The following is a 19,943-nucleotide window of genomic DNA, read 5'->3' on the forward strand; positions in this document are numbered from 1 at the left end:
AGGATAGTCTCTACCGATCTTTATTTTCTTATTTTACTTTAACATAAAATTCCCTTTCACAAATTTCTAGATATTTTTTTTATGTTATAGCTTACACGCCAAAATCCGATGAAACAAAAAACCTCTGAAACCACATTCACGATTTCACAAACAATTTGAATTCAAATTCGATTTTAATTGTTTTTTTTTTCACTCAAGGACTTTCTGTTTTAATCTAATTGACAAAAGAGGAATGAAAACAAATTTGAAAGCAAATTATTTCATTTAAAGTGAATGGTGAAGAAAAAATGTTTTCCATTAAAATTTCCTTTATTAAATCGTCTTTTTGTGCAAAAAAAGGTTCCATTTTTATCTGAGCTCAACCGACTGCCAAAGAAATATCTTCCTTAAGATTTGAACTTTCGTAGCAAATAATAAAAAATAAGCCGGTATCAACCAATCTCGTTTGCAATAACAACATAAGCAGTGGCAAACAAGTTACACTGAAAACCAACCAAAAAATACAAAAACTTGCTTTTAAAGTAATTATCTTGCAACAAACTGCAATAGAGTGACCAGAAACAAGCATTTTGTTAATACATGCAAACGCACAGAAGCCAAAGCAAGAGCATTTTGTGTGTGGATACAGGGAGCGAGCAAACCTAAGTGAGAGCTCCAATAATTATTAAGTTAAGTATCATTTATGATGATTTTTAGGATCACTTGTTGCTGTTTTGTGCTAAATTCGCCTCTGTGTTGCTGTCATACATGTACACATAATGGAAATTGCATATGTATGTAGGTGTGGTTGCAAGTTGCAACCCACATCAATTTAAATAGTGTTGCTCTATTAAATGAAATAACGGTACGCGTACCGAAATTTATTATTTAATATAATAACAACATAAGTTTTATATTTTATTAACTTTGATCATACTCGATCTCTGCTTAAACGCCTTTACAATCTCTACTAAACTAAAATGCATACAAAAATAAATACTTTTGTGTTTAAATTTTTCCAGTTATTTTAGCTTAAGGAGTTCAAAATAAGAAACTATTCAACCCCATCACTACCAGCGACCAATATATTGGACACACTTGTTTTGTCCTTAGAGATCTTTTTTGTTTTGAACAAATTTTCTGTATGCAGTTTACAGCGTTTTTTTTTTCACAAAAGTATCTTACAAAAGTCCACAGTGAGCAGAGTATTCTATTGAAAAAAATTTACTAGAATTTGCATTCGAGAAAAATTATGAGTATTCAAAGTTTTGAAATATATTTCTCGATAGAAAAATTAAAATTACTGAGACCACTTGAAATCCTTGAAATTAACCATACAAAATAACCCGGTATACGAATTTTCAGATTTTTAGCTACAGCGGTTGAATTTTTATACTGAAACGGTTAAGGAGAATGAAAACTTTTACTTTGAAAAAAAAAACTTTACTGTAAATTAATATTAAATTTTTCAATTAATATTTTTGGATATCGAGATATTTATTTAATTGGAAGGTTTTTATTTTACCGTTATCTCTAAATTCTGAATTTTTGATAATGCTTGATCATTTTAAGCTGGTTGAAATTTCGTGGTTTTTATTCCGAAAACCGTGGTATGTAGTTCCAGCCACCTTGCCCGAACATATTCCTCAAATAATTCAGATTGTTCAGTTAACTAAATTTACAGTTGATGCGTTTCAAAGGTTGTTACGCTAGGAAGCTATTAGTTCACTTCAAGCCTGATCTACTGACTCGAATACGCTTACCTTTAAAAACTTAGTTTTACCTAAAACGGTACTCTTGCATAAAAACTTACATCACTAATTAAAACCACCGGACTCGCGATCACCAACTCTGCTGCGTAGCGTTTAGTTCGTATTCTGAGTTGGTGCATTGCGGATCGGTTGTTGGCAAACGTAAACGGAAGCGGATAAACGAAGTGCGCACAGCTAAATGTATGTTTGTATGTAGTGGTGTGCAGTAGAAACTCAAGCAGCAGCAAAAGCTTAAGTAAAACGGTGAGTGGAAAGTGCGCGCGAATAATTGAAATTTTGAAATTATACTCTTACGTTCTTGACAGCATAAATGGCATTGTGATTGTGGTAGAAAAGAAAAAAAAAAAGAAGCAAAAAGCCGAGTCCAATTGAATTAAATTGAATTGAATGTGCAATTATTCGTTGCACAATTTAAAAAATAAGGAAATTGCAATAAAGGAAACCAGGCGACTACTACAATTTTGCAATTCAAGTGAGCTGAAATAAGGAAAGGCGCAACTGAAAATGTTAGTAGGAAAAAATTGAGCATTGAAATTTTGAAAAGCATTAAAACAGTTCAAAATCATGTACTCTATTACTGTTCAGTTTAAGTAAATGTAAATATAAATTTGCATTACAAAGTATGCCATGTGTTGCAGTGAAAATAAATACATATGAATATGAGCAACGTTTCACGCTGTGTTTTGGTGATTCATTGGTGAATTGACAGTCCGGCAGCAACTTTTCAAATAAAAATTTTTGCTGTTGTCATGATATTTATTGTTGCTTTTTTTTTGCTACATGACAAGTGCAATAAACTGCAAATACCAGTTTTGCAAAGCATTGCAAAAAAAACAAAAACAAATAATAATGCCTTTGGTGCGCGGTATTACAACAAAAAATGTGTTATAAAGTATTTTTTAAGGCGTCATCCACTCAAAGCTAATAAAATTTTGCAATTGTGTTGAAAAATACTTAAAGTAAAAAAAATATTCAAATAAATGCATGCTGGTAATAATTAATCAAAATAATGCGCAAGCGTAAATATATTTAAATTCTTTTTGCTAATGCGCTGACGCGCATTTAGGAGCTATAGCTATTTATTTATATGTATGTAGGTGCATATACATATCTGTTTTTTCATCTGTTTTTAACCGTGATTAAAAGATGGCTAAAAAACGATATGAAAACACAAGAAATTTTTAATACGGTGACTCAAACAAATGACAACGTGTTGATTTTTTTTTAAATATTCTTAATGTTTTTCGAGCAAAATCGCAGTTTCAAACTTTATGAAAAATTTAGGAAAATTCAACAAATTTTCATCAAATGTTTGACTAAAATTTTATTGGCGTTAAAACTACATACCCAAAAATTATTTAAATTAGGATTAAAAAGGTGAAATTTTGATGAAAATTTTGTTAAATTTTCCTACATTTTGTATAAAGTTTGAAACTGTGATTTACATACATACATATGTGATTTTGGTTAAAGCTCTGCCGGTAGTTTTATCGATAAACAATAAAATAATTAGCTCGAAAAACATTACGAATATTAAAAAAAAAATCAACACATGGTTATTTGTTTGAGTCACTGTATACGTATATTAGTGTACCCCACCAAAAAAGGTGCGGTTTTGCTGTGGGAATTATAAAACTTTTTATGTCTTAAGATTTCTGCCAAAATATCTCAAAAAAATTTTAAGATTAACCTGAGCTGAACCGATTTAAAAATACCTTCAAAAATATAGTTTGTTATAAATAAGATAATTTTTACAAAAAATTTTTTTTTTTCAAAAAATCACGTCAGATGATACAAAAATTATAAATTTAAAGGTCTGCTTGAAAATTTTTAAAATTATTTGTTTTTTTTCTGTTTATTGGCCTAAAACCAAATCATATTCAATAATTTTATGAGCTTGAGGCCGTTTTTTAATGATAAATTATTGTGTTAGAAGTTATAGTTGCTATTACAAATATCGCCACATCTCCTCATCATACTTCTTAATCGCGGTCACTGGGATACGAACCAATGACTTCGGATTACAAAGCCAGTGATCTAACCACTGAGCTAAGGTCGCCACATAATTGTTGAATGTTTAAAAGGCAGAAGTTTTAAAATATAATAAATTTTATAATTCGGTTGGGAAAACTACACCGATTTTTTTTGCGAAAATGATGCACCCTAATGCACAATATATGTGGATATTTGATTCATTCGAATTATTTGGTGAATAGCTAAATGATATGATTCCTGTGATTGGGTGTTGAGCTGAGTCTTAAAGATTTTTTTGTTAAAAGCAAAATTTTATTACACAAAGCCATAATAAGCTATAACTTTTGACCATATCTCTGTCATTTCCGAATTCCATATCTAATAAAGTGCTTATATAGGGCTGACTATATTGACCGATATAAATAAATACAAATCGTAAGAAGCTACTTACATACATACATATGTATGTATGTCCCTGGAAGACAGCGTGTGCTGTAATTCTTCTCAGTTCTTATCAAATAGTTTTTCACTGGTAAAGTAAATTTTGTGGATTATGCTTTGATTGCGATTAACCGTGTTCAGGGCGCTCTACCAATCAAGGCCGACTGGGCCATAGCATCATGAGCGCTCTCTGAGTATGCGTATTTCGCACGTACCCAGTTGGACTTGGTTGCTTCCAAAATGTACCTATAGCATGGTCCTTTTCTCTTTCAGAAGTAGATCCAAAAACATGAAGTCTTTAATTCACAAGAACGGTTCTTTAGAAGGCAATTTTGCAAGAGGTGGTTGTTGTTGGTTTGGAGAGCTTTGTAGAGTTTTTATTCTCATTCGGATTTATGTATTTGCCGAAGTCAAAGCATTACAAAATTTTCACTTCAGCAGTGAAGTTTTCACGACCAACAGATTTTCAGCCCAATACAGAATTAAACTGTGCTTCGAATTTCTCGTGAAAAAATACATTCTTAGGTAACCACATTCTGCATGACCCGACTGGGTACTCGAAAGTGAAATTTCAATGAGCGGAGCAGTTGCCACCATTGATTGATTTGAATGTTTCTAAACTAATTTTTTTGTTAAATGTAAGTGCGTATTCTACAATAAAGTTCCTCACAAAATCAAAAAACAAAAAACCGACTGACTTTGTTACAATTTATGCTAACCCCCTGCAGCTATGACGTCATGGTTATCAAATAAATATCTTGCAGACAATTTAAAAATGAAATTTCTATATACATATATCGTAATTATAGGTATCTATCTATTTTTAGCCTGCTTTTGATTTTGGCATTTTCATGTATACATACATACATATACCTGCATTCGAAAAATCTTGTTCTTACCAATTAGGGAATGGAAGTTGCCCGTGGGTGCTCGAACCAAAAGCAGCAGCAGTAAAGAATGAAAACTTGGCAAATATACATATACAATCAAACATATACGCTGGTGTACGTACTACATTTATGGTGCGAATAAAAAAAAATCCCAGTGACTTGTCGCGTCGTATACCTTAAAAGCATACGTATGCAAATACTTATTTGGATAAATTTATGTTTATTTGCATAATCGAACATGTATGTACATACATTAGGGTGGTCCAAAATAAGTAAAATCGGAATTTTATGCTCTCACCCCCTAGGATTTTTCTATACCCAAAAAATATACATACCCCTATTTTACTCCTATTTTGAAATCAAAAAATATTTAGAGGTCGCACAAAGCGCTCAAAGTTTTCCATGTACTTTATATAGGAAAAAGACAACTTTTCGTAGAAATGGTATGGAGTTCTTGAAAATCAATATTTTTCGATCGGAAAACTCTGGTTCTCTTCAGGAGACTTCCAATAACAATACCCAATTGTTTATTGAATCATTTTTTAACACTAGAGATTTTTTTATTTATCCCCCCCCCCACCCCCCATTGCATTTTCTGGCGTTTTGTCGGGGTTTGGACGGAACTATAAACTATAGACACTATGAAAAAATGGTTAAATAAATAATTGGGTATTATTAATGGGAATCTCCTGAAGAGAAACACAGTTTTACCATCGACAAATATTGATTTTCCAGAGTCCCATACGATTTCTATGAATAGTAGTCTTTTTCCTATATAAAATACATGGAAAACTTTGAGCGCTTTGTGCGACCTCTAACTATTTTTTGATTTCAAAATATATAGTTATAGAAAAATCCTTGGGGTGAGAGCATAAAAAACTCGACCTTACTTTTTCCTCATGCGCGTTTGGACCACCCTAATGTGTATGCATACATACATACATATGTATGTACAGAAATATGTAGTAAATGCCATAGCCTTTAAAGTTATGACGTACTTCAAAAATCTTATGCAAATGAGTATGAGTTTGCTTAATTGATTTAAGAAGGGTCGCTAGCAGCGATCGAAAGTTGCGTATACGCGCTGTACGTAAGCCATAAGAGGACATCTAAGTATGTAAATATGTATACAAAAAGCCAAATTGTTTTGCTTCTCTTGCCTGCTTCCATGTAAACATATTATTCAGCTAAGAAACAGAATTGACAATTGAAAATATAAAAAAAAAGAAACGGAAAGGGAAAGACAAAAGTAAAGAAAAAGAAAAAATTAATAACAATAAAATGAAAAAGTAAAATAGGAGTAAGGTAAATAGAAAATGAAAGAGAAAAGGAAAAAGAAATTCTAGGTCCTTGGTCCTATTTAAAATATTCAAAGAGATTTCTTGAAAAAAAATAAAAATCATGCAAAAACTATTTTCTACCACAAATTATGAAAAAAATGTATTTCGGCTAAAGAACTGACTTTACTAATGTCTTTTTTGTACAAAAATAATTCGCTGGAAGAAAACAAGTGAAGAAAGTATTTCTTTGGTTTATTTAATTTTTTAAATTTTTTATAAAAGTCTAGCTAGTTAAACATTAAAAACTATATAAATCCACATTTCAAACTTTGTAAAAAATCAACAAATTTTCACCGATCATTCAAAATTTTTAGAATTTTTGGTAAGCAGTTTTCTAGCCCATTTAATTTGATGGGTCGATTACGGATGGCAACCGAACTTTAGTTGGATGACCAGTGGCTGAAATGGTGATTACATATGGCAACGGGCAAATGAATGCTGGCAACTGAGTTGCTATATCGGAAACTGTTTTTCTGTGTTCGCCGCGGAAATTTTTATTGCGATGATTCATTGCTGTTTTCAACTGTTTCCGCAGCTCATTTTACACTCAAGTCTTAATTGCTGGTTTTTTTAAATTTTATTACCTTCAACTTTATATTTAGAACTTAGCTATATTGGCTATTCATAATAAATATTTTCATTTCAGTGGCCCAACTGAGTTTGCCTTGCCATCCATAATCTACCCATTAGTATAATAAAGTGCAAGTTTCAAGTGGCTACAAAATACCGTTGATTTTTAGCATTTTTTTTTGCCGGAACTACCTGTTCATCTTCCGATGCCAAGAATGTATAGAGCCAACATTTGAATACCTTCAACAGGCATTATGCTTTGACTCCATCTACTATTTTGCAATGAAGTTTTAGCGGATGGGCCTCATAAGTAAAAAGTTAGCTTGAGCTCAGACTTGGATTTTCCTTTAATGGGATGAGCTCCAGCTCAAGAATTTGAACTAAAAATTGAATTGGGGCTTAAGCTCACTTCACAGAGGTAGTGACACCCTAATAAAAGGAATAAATACCCAACTTTTCAGGTCAAAATTTTAGTAGCTTGCCTTTTCAATTTCATAAATAATCATTATTTTTAAGTGGAAAAAATAAAACTAAAAAATAATGATTATCTCTGCGAAAAAATAAAAATTATAAAATAATCATTATTTGTAATCAAAAAAATAAAAATTAAATTATAATTATTTCCGTTGAGCGAAAAAATAAAGCCCAATAATAATTTTTATTTTTAAGCGAAAAAAATAAAAATCATAAAAAAATTATTAAGTGCTAATTTAAATTATTTTACACATAATGATTACCGTCCCTGCAAGAAAAAGTAGAGATTTGCAGTGACAAAAGCTGGCATGGTCGGAGCACAAAACAACAGGGGAGCTGACGACACAGTGAATTTTATTCCGCTGCATCGCAGTATCGAAAGAAATCGTATGAGCTTACTCCTAGAGCGTACATCTAGCGCGCAGTCTGTAAAGGTTCATCAGAAGCCCCGTTATGTGTCCAAAGCTTGTCATTTGGAGAGTTATACGCATTTTAAACATCTTTTTTCAGCTCCTCCCTTATAGAAAAGTTCTGGGCGGTTAGCTGCTGCTTCCCTTGCTAGTCTGTCAGTATTCTCCTCACCCTGTTCCGATTTATAGCTTGGCAGCCGCATAAAATGTACCTACTCTGTTATGTCCTACTGCTTTACAGATTTTATTTCACCTTTTTTTGAAAATATTAAGCTGTTTCATGGCTTTAGGATCACATGCTTTGAACCATGTGTGCATAACTTACCTTTGGGTGTGGTCCTTGAAGATGTTTTATACTTAGATCTAAAGCACTTGCTCGCAAAATTTTGTCTGGATCATAGCATCTCTGCTGAACTGTGAATCTTTCGGGAATCTTTGTATGAGTTTCGTCACCTAGTCCGATTGCGATCAATACGCCTGGCACTGCGCCCTCTCTTTTTTACTGTTATAAAAATCACTAAGCCAAGATTTTTATTACAAAAATTATTTCCTTGTCGATCCCTTTAAAAACTTTTTGGTGACGATTTTGTAGACTCATTTAAACGCGCTTTAAACTTGTCAACCCCTCCCATTTTCACAGAAGCAAGATCAAATTCTCAACACAAAGCTTAAAGCTTAAAGCATTTCAAGAAATTAAATATTATACTTATATACATATACGTAAATATGTACATATATATTTGCAAGCGTAGTTATGGCAACCCGTGTGCGCTGGTTTTGCTTACCTCAATCACTTTTGTACAGTGGATTATTAGCCACAAACTTCTTTGAAATGTGGATGAACATAATACTTTTTTAGAATTTGTGTGGTTTATGTACGAGTGTGTTCCACAAGCATTTTTTTTAATTTTTTTTTAAATTATAAACATATAATAACGGCGAGGCAATAAAGGCTGCCATTTTGCTTTTTACTAATACCTCTATGAATTGTATTCGTATGTACATACATACAATCAATGAAATAAATAAAAATTATTTATGTATGTATGTATGTATATACAAATGTATATATATTTAAAGATGTCCGTCAGTTTTTCTACCCAATCCACGCGCGAGTACACAAAAGTACGTGCAAGCTTATTGCTACAAACAACCAAATGTTGATTTGATTTTTTTTTGCGCATAAAATCGCTAACAAAATTCTCAAATAATAAACAAATACAATGGCTTACACATGTACGAGCGCATACATAAATATAATAAACACGAATAAATCGGCAAGTGGATACCCTGCTGTTAAAATTGACTTTGGTTTATAAAAGTACTAGTTCCGTATTGCTCACCAGTAGTGGCGGGAAATTCTTTCAGAGGATTTCAAAATGATAATAGGTTTTTCAATAAAAATACTCGAAAAACTACGACTTATATTTTTTGGCAAATGACCTGAACTACTATTAAGAAAAGTTTTACAAAAAGCTTACTTTTGAAAGATTCTGAATTCTTTGTGAAGTTATACTTCTGTAAAAATAAATGTAGCAAAACAATTAGCTTCGGGAAATAAAAAATTCTTTTAAAGAATAATAAGAAAAACTTTTGGGATACTGTAAAGCGTAAGTTCAATAAGCTAAAGATTAAAGATGATTATACAACGAAAATAACTGCAGGAATAAGTTTTACTAGCTTTTGATATCATCAGGAAGAAAATGATAAGGAGTACCTACTCCAGTAATTCAGGATTTCAATAAATCGTTGAAAAAAAACATTTTGAATATAATCCTTGAAATTTGTGCTGATTAAATTAAGAAATACCTCGCGCCCACAAAATTTGTATGGGAGCAATATCAAAGAGAGTTATAACATTTCTATGAAATTATCGAACCAAATTAACTTAAAACCTGTGTCGCCAAGTTCCTGTTTTGGCTTTACTTTGTAATTCTAAAATTTTTTGGGGCGGGTTTGAATTCAAAATGCATTAGTTGAATCTCGGAATGAAAATAGCGATTTGAAAATAACTACAAAAATCGAGCTTTTAAAAATAAAATTATTATTTTTTTAAATATTTTTCACAAATAAATCGCACCAGATGATAACAGATTTTAAGCATAAAAGAATTAAAAGTCTGCATACAATTTTTTAAAACTTTTATCAACAGCATCAAAATAGTGAAAGTTTTGATGCTATTTTCAAATCGGCACAGCTCATGCAAAACTTAAAATTTTTTCCGAAATATTTTGGTGGAAGTTTTTAAATTTATCAATTCTGAACAATGCCACCTTAACAAGGTTCCCCAGTAGTCTTTAGCTTGTTTAAGTAACTACTGGGAGATGTGTGATTTAAATCTCGCACTTGGCATGCGAAATTCGTTTTATTTCAGTTACGCTATTGGCAGTTGTCTTCTAGAGAGCTTTAGATATGTACATACGAATGCATATGTATTTAAATATTTACTAATACAAAAACATTGAAATATAAGCAATTATTTGCACTTGCATACTAGGGTGGTAAACATATTTGTTGAGCAGTGATTTTAACAAATTTATAAGAAGAAAAAATGTGTTTTTATAACCGAGAATACACTTAGCCGTTTTTTAGTTGTTTGTAATATCATAAAGGAATCGCCTATCTAACGTCCCCGCTTTACTTGATTAGTCACTTAATTTTCCTTCAAGAACCAGGCTTTTATTTAAACTTTAAGGCAATGGAAATCGTCTTCCTCATCTCAATTTGAAGAATGAAAGTGGTGAAAATGAAGGCACTTCCTGGTATATATTCCGGGTTGTCCCTGAATTCATCGTAGTCCGATTGAGATCTACGAAAACAAATTTTCAGGAACGTATGCACTACTAATTGCCAATCTTTGTAAATTGCGGTTTCATATTCTGATCGGCAAAAGGTTTACGAACCATGAAAACCAATGTAGAAGAATTCGAGCTATCTTTGAAGCAATCGAAAGGTAATCCTGAAAGAAATATACACGCCAAATATTCTCATTCAGCCTTATCGTGATTTACGCCAAAAAATAAAAAATAAAAAAAAAATCGCCCGAAATTTTTTCGAAATACCGCCCGTAGTGAATACACGGAAACGAAAGGTGTAAAGTGAACCGAATCAAGTAAAATGAAACTCATGATAAGGCTTATTTTGTGGTTTTAAACAAAATTCATCATACATTTTTCAAATCCGGCTACTGTAAATGGAAACTTACAACGCACTCTAACCTAGGCAACCATTTAATTTCGTTAAAAAAAAAAATCGTGTACAAAATCTATGGGAAGTCAATTTTTCAGGAATTTTCTATTCGGAAAATCTTTCCCATTTTACTTGTGCAGAGACAAACACAACAAAAAAGACAGCTTACATATTTAAGATAGTCCACACTAGAGTTATGTTCCGTATTACGTAAGCAGCTTTGTTTTATACACATGAATGTGTAAAAAGGCAAATTTTGGAAAATTAAGTTTGAAATTTTTTGTACGGGTTTTAACTCTACATTTATGCAATTGAAATTGTAAAATATGTGGTTTCCGTATACGCATGATATTCTGGGTTTTCGTAAACGTAGAACATCCAAAGGTTAATCAAGTTAGCATAATAACTCAAGACTGAAAAATTTACACACTCACGCCTTTGGCATAAGGCTGACGGTATATAGAGATTTAAATTTTTAAACAGTTGGCAACCCTCTTCCAAGTTATTACTTTTGGTTAAGATATTTTACTCTTTATATATTCAAGTTGGTAAAATTTTAAGCGGGTGACAACCCTACTAAAAAGTTTTTATTTTTTACCTCAACCAGTAAAGCTGTCCTTCAAAATTCTGTTTCGGTCATTCCATTTGATGGAGTATTGTGGAAATAGGCGATTTATTGACCAAATACACTGTTTTCACCTTTTTAAAATCATCGTCTCTTACTATATATATTTTATAAAACCTGGCATAAAGTGAAAGCTCTCTCTTACCTCCACTGAGCTCCATAGATGTAATAATTTTTGAGTACATAATATATACAGTCAACGTCACAAATAGAATTTTTTCGCTTCTTTCATATAAAAAATGGCAAAAAAAATTCAAAATTTAAGACGCGAGTAAGGTAAAGTATTTTCATCATAGTTCGGCTCAGGAATTGCACTATGTATTAATGGGTAACAATAAAAACCAGATTTTCTTTTTTCATTTGAAAAACAGTAGCTTTCTCTGTGCATATGATAGACAGTGAAAACGCGGATATCGATCATAAAAATTCTAGTTCAACACGTATGTACATATGTACATATTTCTCTTCTGAGTCACTTCCGCTGTACGTAGTTACAAATTTTTGTATACTTCCGCGCTTTATTGTGTTTAGCATTTCATTAGCTACTTGTGTAAATAAAAGCTTATTAGGCTTATTTTTAGTAAGTAATAGGGATTGGGACACAAGCGCATCCCACTCTTACCAATAAACTGCAGACTTACTACGCAGTCAGCCGCCCCTTGCATCCCCTGCTGGACAATTTTTAAGCTGAATTGAAAACAATAAGCGACCAACGCAAATTTATTGACTTCAGTTCGAAGAAGTACAAGTCAACGGCTGAAGCTAAATTTTGTAGATTTACGTTGTAGCTTATTTGCTACTTTTTAATAAACTGCATTATGTACTTAATGTTTACATTGTTTTCTAAATATAAATAAAAGCAAAATAGGAAAAAGTAAAGGCCAAGATAACACAAAGGAAGCTACACATTCGTACAATCTAAATATGTATGTATATATGTACTTGTAAGTAAACAACAAGAGTAATGGCTTTTTGTGAATTTCCGAATTTTTCGATAATCTCCACTAACAATCCAGACAGTGTACGATATCTAAGTAATGCTAAGATGCTACAATTTGATAGGCGAAATAATTTGAATAAACGCACTGAAATGCTCGAGGCTCTGTACTTTATAAACAATGGCGAACTGCGTACATAAATTTAATTGCAGATGCTTGTTTACACTTGGCCAGATGCATGGAGCAGCTAACTAATTGTTGTACTGCTACAAACAAAAGGATATACTTATGTACATTTGTACAATAAATTTCGGAAGTACCCATATTGAGCAAGTTTTTCTAAAGCAAATATTAGTAAGCACTATAAGCCTGCAATTGAGGTCTCTAAGGTCGGTGTTATGCAGAAATTTTGTTTGGCAAACTGCGTGCAATTGTTGTTGCAGCAAACTCGGAGAGAGCGAGTTTGGCGACTCTCACAGCAAACTAATTTTGTTTGGTCAAACTGCAGGAAATTCGGTGTTGTCATATACAAAAATTTTAAATTTTGCGCGTTATGTACATCTGAAATTCTCATTTCGTGTTGGCAATAGCCATGAAAACCATAATGACCGTGCAACCCTGTGCCAAACTCGACATAACCACCTCCGAGCAAACTAAGCAGCCGCCATTTAATTTGGCAAACAAAAGTTTGTCTGCATAACACCGACCTAATAGCACTGTATTAATAATCATAATAATAATAATAACAGATTGGCGCTTACGCTCTTCATTATGTAATGTTTATTAACTAGAACAGGAGAATCGATTTTCTTCGAAATTACTGTTTTTTCTACTTTTCTGCATTTTGCACTAAAAAATTTAATACAAACAAACAAAAATTCACAACTCGGGCTCAACTGGTCTCTTAAAAATTTTATTGGCTTTCATTAAAAAAAAAAAACAAATAATGAAATTGAGTAAATAATTAAAGCTCCAGTGAATTGTGTACACAAAATGGCAATTTCGAACCACTTTGCGCTAGTGGTAGCGGAGAAAGAGGGAGGCCTCCGCTGCGATGAAAAGGCCAAGCGGCGAATGACTGGGCTTCAGTTGGCACAGAAGAGAAACAACTGGCCGGCTTTGTTGAACTTTGCCAATTTTCTTATGCGGCTAGAACGCCAAATAAGAAGACGATATATCGCAACAGTTATTTAATCGATGTCGATAATTCCAAGCCACCTCCTTCATGATTTTTTCATATGAATGATTCATTTGCCCTTTTGAATGGATTCACACAGACCTCTAATTAAAGTGAATACTCGTACATTTCACCGGAAAATGCGATTTTCTGAGATGCTTGTAGTGCATGCTTAATTCATTTTAATTATTCTTGATAATACATTTCCGGGAGTTTTAAAAAAGGGACCTAATTCGTCGAAGAGAAAGCTGAAGAGATATTACTCAAAATGTACAAAAATATCTGTAAAATATTGATAATAAGGCAACTAATTTATTTTCGTAAATGAAGCCTATATAACGAAAAATAAGGAAGACTCTCGAAAGCATACCGAAAAGTTCCGAAAATTATGCCAAAAAGTCTTGAATAGATGCTGAAAAATCTCTAAAGTTTCAGAAGAAACAGTCCAGAGGCTCCCGATAAAGTTTGGCAGTATCGAAAAAATCCAGAAAAACCCAAAACAATCTCGAAACGAAAGTAAAAGAAAAATCTAAAAAAGCCCAAAACTCTAAATATTTCTCTTTTTTTAACTTGAAAAAAGTACACAAAAGTTACCAGGTAATCTGCTAAACAAGTATCAAGAACATTTTGAAATCTTGACTCGAATTCCTCAAAACAAGAGGATCAACGGCAAGACAATTTGTCCACTATGTGTTTTGGACCTCAAAACCTCCTTGGCTGAGGAAAACTCAAGACTGAACGCCTTGCTACTGTAAATCTTTGACTTCATTTAATTGCAGTTCTGAACTTTTTAACAAAACTAAATGATCTCTGTTAAAGCTATTCACGTGATAATTGTATGTAAACAAATGCATTTGTAAGTAGTTTATTTACCAATCTACTGAAGTGAAATTCGGTCACAGCTCTAAAGCAGCGCCAACACAAACAAATACAGCAATCTTTGACCAAACACGTATAATTAAAACACAAACAACACGACCAGAGATGAGCAGCTCAAAGATAAACAAAAACAATATTAAGTAGCAGCACTGCGTACCTATTTAAGTATGTACTACTACAAAGAAACTTCGATGAGATGCCGAGCTGTACTGTGTAAATATTAAATTTTCATTAAAAGTTTTTATGCTTTTTTATTTTTAAATTTTAAATTGCGTTAGATATCGTTCGTTAAGCAAAACGAAATTGGCCAAACAAAACTTTAACAAAGAAAAAGCAAAAAAAAACAAAAGAAAAACAAAGTTTACATACTCTTACCTAGAAAATTCTTAGAGAGTTAACCTCTGGCAAGCGTAGGTGTGCAGGGACGTCTATAATGTTTCAAAAAAATTATGAAGTGGCTGTGGTTAGGATAGAGTAGAGCAGCAAACTAAAAAAAAGCATAAACAAAACAATTATTTCCATTTCGGTGGTCATTTTATGAAGCGCTGAAGTGAAAACTTTTATTTTTCATTTAAAAAGTGTCTCACAAACTGGGTCAAATAGTAATTACATATGTATTGCATATACAAATAATCAGTGCCATAAACAGTTCACTATCAACGACTGTGGAGCGTGAGACCTTCAACTTAATTTTCCCACGCTACTGCCAGAAATTATGCGACATGATTTACGGCTATGCTACGCTTTGAATTGACGCTGAAGTCCGTCAGACAACCTGTAGGGGTGGGGTGTAGGTACTTACTTGTTGCTCGCTGCCTTGCTGAGGTCACGTCCCGCGCATAAAATTTGTCAAAAATGCCAACGAACTATTTATCCACATGCATACATGCGTACATACATATGTACATATTTTTTCTAACAAAATCTATAGCTCATAAGTTTTCGGACGGTACCGCTGTTTTGTTTTTAAATTAAACGTCTGCTACCTTAAAAATTCATTATTTTCGGATTTAAACTTTTTTGCGCTGTCCCAACTTTAGATTAGCTCATAGAAATTCAAATTTATGGACAAGTAGATAAATATCTGTATTAAGGTGGCGCAGTTTCATTGAACAACTAATTTTATACGATTATCTATTTTAGGACTTTACGAAAATAAGTATTATTTAATATTTGGGATAAGGAAATATAATTGAAGTTTTAGGGAAATAGCTTTAATTTGCGTAATATTCTTAAGGTTAATTTTTTAATTTTTATCATTTGGACTAAAACCGAAATGATCTATCATTTTTCGATGCGTTTTGACAGTTTTACGGTAGTTTTGTGAGATAATTCTCAGAATTTTTTGGGGGCTATCGGAATTTTTAATAACCTTCCGACTTTTTTATAAGAATTTCTCGGAATTTTTTTTCAGGAATTTTTCGGGTATTTCATGACCTCCCGTTTTTGATACACAATTTTTCAAGACTTTTTGAGAATTGTACGGTGTTTTCTTGAGATTTTTTTCATTACCTTCGGGAACTTTTCATAACTTCTCGTACTTGGTTCTATGTTTTGCAAGACCTTTCGAGAGTTTTGTGGTATATTTTCGGGGTTTTTCGGAATATTCAAGACCTTGTGAGAGTTTTAGGGTGTTTTGCGAGATTTCTTGGGATTTTCGACACTTCCATCTTTTGTTCGCAATTTTTTGGGATTTTCGGCTCGGCGATATATTTAAGCCTTAACTTTCTATAGCATAGTAAAATTATAGTGTGCATTATAAAATGGATTCTCGTCATCTGCTTTGTGTTCTTCTTATCTAGCTACCTCATTCAGTTATATTCTCTTATGGCCTAGTGCCCAAAGCAGTTGGATATCACGTTCCTGAGCCAGGACGTTGTTTTGAAATGGGCTTAACCCCAAACATTTAGAGCGTCTTTAGTTTCGCCTTTATTTGTCGCTTAGGATTATATTACTGCCATCACTGTAGATTAAATTGGACACTGTGAGGCAGGTAGAAAGACCATTAATTAATATTTTTAAAACTGTGATCCATCTGTGTTAATTAAGTAGTAAACTTCTTTTCGCTGTTTAAAAAGTGATACCCTCTTATCTATGGTTCGCTTGGCAAAATAGTTACCTATTAAGTTTGTTTTGGTGAGGCATCTTAATAAATTTACGCATGCATATATTTGCATAACTCATTCGTTTTTCTTTTATAAATCTGAATGATATTGCAAAATCTAAAACGAAAAATTATTCTAGTGAGCCATAGATTATTTGTCTTCTCAAAATTATTCACTAAATGCGAACACATACCAGTATTTATTTCATGCACGTCCAGCTGCTGTTGCATTTTACCTTTCATTCCATTTTTGTGGTATGCAATATTCATTACAGTGGCCATAAACTGGCATATATGTACATATGTACATGTGTACATGGCTTTATATTGCCTGCATTATAAACTTAATACTCACTTCCAGCGTTGCCACAGAGAATTTTTTTCCTACCAAAACTTCCAATCATAGCCAACCAAAACCTACCAAAAATTTTTTTGCGTGTTGATATTTTTTATTTACCGATTCATCAGCAGGGTATGTATGTATAATATTTAATAATGTCTATATTAATATAATATTTATTCTGGCCTCATTTCGATTCGAAGACCCCCGCCCGGAATATGATTGGGTACATGCCTATTAGCAGACTTTTCCGGAATCTTGGTCCAAGTTCGCCATAAATTATAACGCTACCTAAAGGTGAAAAGGTGCCAAGTGAATTTTTTTTTCAAAGTTTAGTTCTTGACGCAGAATGGCAGGTAATACGAAGCTACATCGAGTTTTCGTCTCTCCTGAAGAATTTCAAGAAATGGACTTAGCGTTTTTTTCACCCTTAGGTGAAGGTATATGGATATTTACACCGTATATTGGCAATAATAAGGGTAAACGTTTGTATCTAGGATTCAGATATATTTATATGTTTCCGGCCGCCGTTATACGAACGCACCGGTGAAATATTCGTGTAAAAAAGGTTGCTAAAATGTTTGGAGATACATATTTTCTATTTTTCCTACCAGTTTTGCTAGGAAAAGCCCATGTGTGGCAACCCTGTTCACATCTCATTTATTCTTCGACATTTCAATTTATGCATACTTTGCGTGCCTGTCGGTCGACGTGGATGCTGCTTTCCTTTCGTCTAGTAACTGGGGGGCACACCTCCACAACCACTGAACAGCCACAAAAGGTGTGCTGGAGCATTGAACGCCGGTTCGTCTGTCTATTCACCGCCACACCGCATACTGGCTGAGCAGAAAAAGTTTTATATTTGCGGTCACTACAAATGCTCCGACTGCTTATTCCACGTCATCCTCTTTGTTTTTGCTGCTTTCTGCTCAACACAATACAGTTTATTGTAGCCATTTGCGAGTGTGGCATATGAATTGCACAAAAACCGCAAATCTACTCGCGAATGTGTCTATAAGCCAACATCATTCCGACTGGCTTGAGTGCGTTTTAGCCGCAGGCAAGGAGGAGAACATACATATAAAACACCTTTAAGAGTCATGCAATTGTACACATGTAAGTTGTATATTTGTATATACATACTTACATACTTACATATGTCTGTTTGTATATAGCCGTATTGTTTGTTCAGGAATCTGCCATAAGTGCTCTCTTAACTTGGTACTCGTATTTATGAGCACATTCACTTGTACATATGTAAATACATGCACATGGTCCATAGACGCGTTTAGATTTGATTAAATAATTTATATCTTTAAAGTGCTGGAAATCTGTTAACATGCAACTTGCGCAAAGGTTTACTTTGCTTGCATTGGTATGTTGCTTCAACATCTGGTTATTCTGTGAATGTACAAATATATGTATGTATGTACATTGCATTCATGTACATATGTTTGTATGCATATTCTGTCTCGAATAATTTTTCTTGTATATTTCACTAGAAACTAGCCGTAGTGTGTAAGTTATTTTTCTCTACTTCTGTACAGCTGGGCATTTAGTTGGCCCGGCGAGCGCTGGACGAAGACCTTGGAATGCAATACCTGGGTCGCAATTTTTCCACATCATTCCACATTTGGTTATCAGTCGCTTGAAGAGCTCCGTTGTGAGCACGCAGTGAATATCTTATCACAAGCCTTAGGTATCATCATTCTGTTGTACAGGGCAATACCCAAAGACGCGCTCCTTACTTTCTTCCTTTTCCGATTTGTTTCCGCTTCAATAAGACAATCAGCAAGAAGACCACACAGTTTTTACAGACGCAGCAGGCCGATAAGGTCTTTCCATACCCATAATTTGGAAATGTTGCCCCCATCACTACTAAGAGGCATATGTATCTACACCTTTTGCCTCTGAAATATGCATACATGAGCTGTTCTATGAAAGTTCGACAGTCAGTAACTGTCATGAATTCTAAGCTGATCTGGCACCCAATTATCGCGATGCTATGACTATAAACAAGATCTTTTTGAAGGATTACAAAATGAGTCTATGCTCATAAAGATGCCCTTTCTACAATCCAAGTTCTCTCATTCATGTTCATGTTCAAGACTTCCACTGGAAATTATCTTATCGCTCGAGTTAGTAGAAAGCAGGCTGACCTTCTACTTTTCTCCGCCAACACAAACAAGCCCTAATACAGACAGGTCCTTCCTTGCTCTCGTTTCCACCCTTGGGTGCCGAGACGTACAACATGCCTAGGCACCTAGCATTATATAGAGAACCAGTTCATTGTTGCGTGGATATTCCACTCCGCTAAACTCTACGTCTAGGCACCACTCTTTACTCGCATTACATCATCACAAAACCTTTCCAACAAGTCAATGGAAAAATCGGTTAGATCATCGGCTTCATCCCCAAAACTGCCGTCGGTTTGGGATAAAATTTTTATCAGCTCAACTACGCCGTTAATCCGCATTAACGTTGCCGTCTGTCTATGCTATTAGATGGAAGTAAATATGTAGCATGTACATGCCTGTTAGATACCTAAATACTATTTAAATTATCTTAAAATCCATAAGTGGTTGCTTATCTTAAATGTAGATACATGCATATATACATACATGCACTCGTATACACACAAGCAGAGGTTCATATAAGTCATGTCATATGCCTCAATCATTGGACATGTTTCGACAATTAAATAATTGGCCACTGACGACCCGCTCGGTAATTTGCTTGCACGAATACTTTGACAGCTGTTAAATTAACTACTATTAAAAGAAGTTAGCTGTAAAAAAAAAGCTTTGTTAGTGTTGTTGGGGCTAAATGTGAAGAGCTGTA

The 19,943-nt window shown here is 33.5% G+C and overlaps 1 protein-coding gene across 2 annotated transcripts in view; it reads left to right on the top strand.

The window, feature by feature from the left end:
- The first annotated feature begins 1,860 nt into the window (after nt 1–1,860).
- LOC118742831 (transient receptor potential cation channel protein painless) overlaps nt 1,861–19,943 on the top strand; it is a 41,833-nt gene continuing 23,750 nt past the window's right edge. For both annotated transcript variants that reach the window (XM_036475216.1, XM_036475217.1), the window contains exon 1: nt 1,861–2,257. The gene's annotated coding sequence lies outside the window, so the exon portion shown is untranslated. The remainder of the gene's footprint in view (nt 2,258–19,943) is intronic.

This window comes from Rhagoletis pomonella, unplaced genomic scaffold (genome assembly GCF_013731165.1).
Source record: "Rhagoletis pomonella isolate Grant_MI unplaced genomic scaffold, Rhpom_1.0 Rhpom_scaffold_00007, whole genome shotgun sequence".
Taxonomy (NCBI): Eukaryota; Metazoa; Arthropoda; class Insecta; order Diptera; family Tephritidae; genus Rhagoletis; species Rhagoletis pomonella.